The following is a 6,050-nucleotide window of genomic DNA, read 5'->3' as shown; positions in this document are numbered from 1 at the left end:
GGTGCTTGAGTCTGAGCTGAAAAGTAAGAAATTGAAGACTAGTGAAGATGAAGCTATGATCAAGATTCTGAGGAGATACATTGATAACCCTGAAGCCAATTTGCCTAAAACTCAAATCAACACAGATGACTTGGGTGATGATGAGCAGAAGAAAGATGGTCAAAACCCTTCTGGCTCAAACTCAAGTCAATCTAGCAAGGCAATTGGTGGAAAAGATGATAGTGAGAAAGAGTAGGAGAAGAAAAGTGGATCTAAGACTCAAAGGAGGGGTGGAAGGAGACAAAGACAAAAGACTGATACCTCACAACCCCTCCAACCCTAAATATCCAAATACCAGTTGGTAAACCTTCACATTCAACCTCATCAAAAACTGCTCAACCTCAAATCTCTAAGCCTAAATATTTCTACAAGCTCACTGCAAACTCTCTCCTCAAAACTCAAATCACTCACGACCATACTTCTCTGAAAAGACTCAAAACTGTACCTTCATTCAAGCCACCCCATAAAACACACTTCAAAATAGTTAGAATAGGTCCAAAAGAAGCCAAGGTCAAGAAAAGATTCAGAAGATAAAGAAGACAACTGACAGCTGAATTTCTCAATGATCATGGATTTGGTGAAAAGGCCATCTGGAACAGATATGATCAAAATGATTTCCAACCTCTAAATGTTGTAGATTCAGATGAAGATTACTTCCAACAGCTAGCTGAAAGAATTGTCAGAGTTTGGGTTGTTAACATCAAAGAAGTTAGAATCTACTACAGTGATGGGTCCTTTGAAAAGCTTGGAAATAGACTAATGGATTCACTCTCAATTGTTGAACTGAAAAGGGTGATAAGCTTGATGAATGGTAAAGATTCAGCCACTAAGGCATGGAGAACTGTATTGGCAGTGTTTGTGGTTAACAGAGAGGAGATGAGAGATAAGCATAGAGATTTGCTAGCTGAAAAGAGGAGAAAGTGTGAGCATGACATTGATGAGTATATCAGAAGATCAGAAGAGTTGAAAGCAGCAGGCAAGAGCAGAATATCAAAGGATGGAAAATTTCTGAATGTAAAAGCTGGCTCTTTGTCAAGACACAGTATAGGGATGTTAGCTAGTTATCCTAAGCCAGATTTGCTGAAACTAATAGAGGCTCTAACTGACACCCCCATCCTAGAAGAATTGGAAATACTTGTACAGATTAAGAACATAATTGAGAAAGGATCAGAAAGCTCAGTATTTACTTAATTACTATAAATTGTCAAATGTTCAATGTACAAGTGTTGTATCAGCTATTGTGTTATTTTATTTTCATTCTTTAACTTGGGGTTAGTCTTGTTAACAAGCATGAATTTTTGATAAGCAATCTTCTCACAAATTGGGGGAGATTGTTGTGCAAGACATGCCTGTATTATAACAAGACACTACTAGAAATAGTAGAATATACATCGCCTCTTTAACATCGGTTGATGTTGGCACCGATGTAAAAGGTGCTTTTTACATCGGTTTTAATCAACCGATGTCTATTTGTAAAATACACATCGGGTTTTTTAGCCCAACCGATGTTATAAGTGTGTTTTAAAAAATTTATCAAGCGCGCCTCCCTGTTTTCCCCCCTTAAACCGAATAATTCATTCTCTCTTGAAAATTTCCCTCTTATTTTTCACCTTAAAAAAATTTCAAGTCAAATATCTCCCCCTCTTTTCAACATAACATTAGAAGTTAAAATTCACACACTATTAAAAAATAAAACATAAACCATAAAATCAAACAAATCCAAACTCTCATCTCTCTCCTCTCTCAGCTCTCGATCTCTCTCTCTTTGCTCAACTGTGCTATCCGTCTCTGTCTCTCCATCTCTCTCTCTCTGCTCGAATGTTCTCTCTTTGCGTTATCTCTCTCTCTCTCCCTCTCTCTATATATATCTCTCTCTCCTATCTCTCTCTCTCTCTCTCTCTTTATGGTCTCATCGAAGTTTAATGGGTCGTAGGAGGTTGTTGAAGTAGGAGTTTCAAGCTCTAGTTTAAAGCTAAGATGGAGGTTAAATCTAAGTCAGTGGTCAAAACTTGTATTGGGTAACCTTCAAACCCTAATTTTACAATTGGGGATTTAAATTTGAAACCCAAATTATATATTTTTTTAATTAGTTTAGTGATTTCTTTAATTGTGCATGTTATATTGAGTATTTTTTGTGCTATATTTTGACAGCTATGGCTGCGAATCCGTTGAGTGCAAATTTGACGTTTAATACTATTTAGAAGACGATTGGGAGGACGGACTAGGCTAAAGCGGCCATTTGCCGGGTTTGGTTTCGTTGATTGTCGTGCCGTTGTTGTTGTATGTTAACTATCCACCGAGTATTTCAATCTTAATGATTTTTATTTTTTACAAAGCAGTTTTACTATGTTTATGTTTTGATACTTGTTACAAAAACTACCCTCCGTGCGTCATCGGTATTACATTAATGGCTTACTAAACACTAGTCAAATACTAATTTGTTGATGACTTGACGTGCATACTCAATCATAATTTAGTTTGATGAACATTATAAATGAATCTGGATTTAAATTTGTGATATGTCCATGTTCATGTCTTTTGTTAATAGAGCTACTTTTTGATTTTCCGGTGTATAGTATAGACTACCACCACAGTGAATCTTTGATTGGGTGGATGAAACTTAATCTGGCTTCACTATTATAAACTGAACAAATATATTGATAGGAGTTGGATGAACCCCAAAGGAAGCTGAACCAATCTGAAGCTCAGACAATAGGTACATTACTGATAAAAATGTTTTTCCCACTATTATGAACTGAAAGATCTGATATTTTAACTGTCTATTGACAACCAGGAAGCAAACAAAGGGACTTGTCTACTTGTGGTGGTGTTCGCTAAATCGGATCAGATCTTACTCGCATGATTGGAAAATATGACGCATATTTTCAGATTCATCGCAGAAACTACAGTAGTTTAAAAACTCTGCCCAGTCACAATTTTGCAGCCATTTTTCCTGGAGATTCGATAGCTGGACTTGTGGCAGCTAATGGAATTCTTAATTTTTTGAACATTTATAATACTCTTCTAGTATGCAGACTCGTTCTTACCTGGTTCCCAAACTCTCCTCCTGTCATAGTTAATCCTCTCAAGTATTCCTATGAAAAGTTAATTTTACACGACTTCTGAATCTAAAGTATCTGTGCTTGACACTGAGACAACAATGCTAGTGTTCGAATACTTAATTAAGTTATACATTTGTTTAAGTTGATGACTATCTATGCCAAGCTCTTCTATATTTATGGTCGCGTAGTTGCATACTAGTTCTAACAATAGCCTCTAACTAGTCTTGTGATTGATAAGCTGTCATTTATTCATTTTACTAACTAATTTTAAATGATGAGAGCTAGGACAATCTGAACATAGGTTTGATACCCCGGAAAATCTAGGAACGTTGTGAGAAATGAATAATGTTGGATAAGTTTGCAGATTGTATTTAAAAGCTTTTAATTTTCTGTATTGTTAGACCTTCAAATATATATCCTCTTTGAAAACTAGAATATAATATTAGATTTAACTATTTTGACTGTGAAATGCACACCCCACAGCAAAGCACTTACAAGGCTTTATCTCTGAAATCCATCTGGTTTTGTCATTTCAGATTTTTGATTCATCTTATAATTAAAAGAATCGCTAATGCCCCTGGTCATACATATATTTTGTAAAAGACTTTTATATAAGAAAAATTATTTGCTTGATCAGCTATCCATTCCTGGTTCCACATAATGCCTACTTGCAAAAATTTATATATCTCTATAATATCTCCGTGGTTATTTGCTAATGTTCATATTAATATTTGAGTATTCTCTTTGCTAATGTCAATTATTCACATCTCTTAGTTATTTGCATGTAGACTATAGCTTAAATTCATGTTGTATGCATTTTAGAACTCAACCATATCTTAAGTTACTTTTGAATTCTGAACTTTCTTAAGATATTTAGTAATATCTATTCAGACATGTTAATGATGTAAAAGCTATTGATGGAAATAATAATTGAATGAGAATTTAGGGACATAATTTATGGGAGATAGTTTACTGTAAATTAATTTTGCAAAGTTGTTTCAGTAGATATATCATGCTGAAAATGGCACACAATGTCGCATGTATCATACAATCTCTTACATCAGATCATTAATTGAAAAAGAGTATGCTTGTGAAACCAAGCATTCTATTTTTTAAAACTCAAGTTTCTCAATAAGAACACAGATGAGATGAGTATCTGATTTTGCTAGCTTTATGCTTATTTTTTAAATACTATTTTCTTTAGTGGGTCCCGTGACAAAAGTATATTTCATCCATTGTTTGCTCTTGGTTCAATGCCTTGTGAACTCAGTTAGATCTCCCTTAAATATGTATCTATTCTAGACCAAAGTTATGTTTCCCTTAAATACCAAAGTTATGTTTCAACGTAGTGTAATTTCTCTGTCTGCAATGTAACTGACATATTTAATTATTTTTGGTCACTTACCACATACTTTCTTTGCAGGGGTTGTTGTTGTACTTCTTCTTTTAGCCGTTGCCCTTCTTTGTGCATATGAAATTTATGTTGTGACTGCAGGCAGGAGTGCGTCTGAGCGATATTCACTTTCAGGCTTCTTCTTTGGTGTGTCTGTGATTGCTTTAGCGATTAACATGCTCTTCATTTGCAGAATGGTCTGTAATGGTAAATTTGTTACTTTAATCTGTGATTTACTCGATCTGCTTTGCTTTCTTACCCTCCTTTTTGGTGTGACAGCTTCATATTATATTTTATTCATCACCTGGTATTTTAGTAGATGACAAATAAGTAGTTGCTGCTCCATTCTGTCATTTGGATGGACATCTTATTCCATTATTCCGTTGTATGCTAATTTTTTAAATTGCAACAGGGAATGTCTTAGATGTGGATGAATATGTTCCAAGGCCATATAAATTTGCTTACTCTTTTATGCTCACAAGTATTGTACTTATTTTTATTCTCACAATCGTTGTGCTATATGCCTGTATTTGAAGAAGTCTATTATCTTTGTAGTATGGTGTTTGTTCCGATATTTTAGATTACATTGACCTTCACATATCAGGTGGTCTCATTTCAAATGCATACTTACATCAACTTCATTGACTTCAATTTTATCCTGTAGTTCATTAATTAAATGCAACTTTACATCTTAAAGGTCCATGTATTTTAGTATTTTTTTATTCATAAATATTATATATATTTTTTTACTGCCAATTAATGATTTGGGATCTGCGAGCAACCCCACCACAACAATCTGTTGCTGTTCATTAGAAAGAGGTTTGACAAATTTCAAGAGTTTTCCGTATGTGTGTAATAATCTTTTTATGCTACTTGCTTAATCACATGTTTTTTGTACTTAATCCTCAGGTCTGTCAAAAATTTATTGTCATCATACGGGACCAGAGGCTACAAGAGCTTTACTAAGAAGTGGGAAGATGCAGAAGAATAAGGGCATTCCTCAAATGATATTTTACATGCTATTGCCGGTATCAAGTCAAATTCTTTGTATAGAAAGTAGCATAATAGATGGATGGATATGTGTAGTACTTGATGTTTGGATTAGATGAATCTGTTGTACCGGATGTTTGAATATTGGTTGTTAGATTTATAGATAACTGGTATTATGCATCAATTGGTTTTGGTAGTTCATTGATTTGACAAATTTTTGGCATCTATATTTTTAAAATGTGCATTAATAAAATAGGTACAAACATCATTACAGTGGAAAATGATGTCTGTCAAAACTTAATATATCAGTTTTTGTTGAACATTGACATCAGTAATACTGATTAAAACCGATGTCAAATAATAAAACAAAAAAAATCTTAAAACAGAAAACCAATGTTATTAAGCTTTATAGACATCGGTTTGTCACCAATAGATATCAGTTTGAAATAAATAACTGATGTCAAAAGTGTTAGGAATATATGTGCATTAGTTTGATGATATGTTTAACAAAACACTTAAGTAGAAATTCAGTGTCTATAGCCTCAACGGATAAGACCACTTTGGGT

The 6,050-nt window shown here is 34.1% G+C and overlaps 2 long non-coding RNA genes across 2 annotated transcripts; both read left to right on the top strand.

Moving 5' to 3' along the window:
- Window positions 1-1,757: 1,757 nt before the first annotated feature.
- On the top strand, window positions 1,758-4,415 carry LOC141706091 (uncharacterized). The gene is made up of 4 exons (XR_012568617.1): window positions 1,758-2,057; window positions 2,191-2,319; window positions 2,704-2,755; window positions 2,834-4,415. It is a non-coding gene; the product is annotated as an uncharacterized LOC141706091 (long non-coding RNA).
- A 3-nt stretch (window positions 4,416-4,418) lies between these two features.
- On the top strand, window positions 4,419-5,668 carry LOC141706092 (uncharacterized). Its single transcript, XR_012568618.1, has 2 exons — window positions 4,419-5,313; window positions 5,404-5,668. It is a non-coding gene; the product is annotated as an uncharacterized LOC141706092 (long non-coding RNA).
- Window positions 5,669-6,050: the final 382 nt, after the last annotated feature.

The sequence above is a fragment of the Apium graveolens genome, chromosome 2 (genome assembly GCF_009905375.1).
Source record: "Apium graveolens cultivar Ventura chromosome 2, ASM990537v1, whole genome shotgun sequence".
Lineage (NCBI taxonomy): Eukaryota > Viridiplantae > Streptophyta > Magnoliopsida > Apiales > Apiaceae > Apium > Apium graveolens.
Note: the sequence above shows the minus strand (reverse complement) of the source record. Positions and strands in the feature narration are given on the sequence as shown.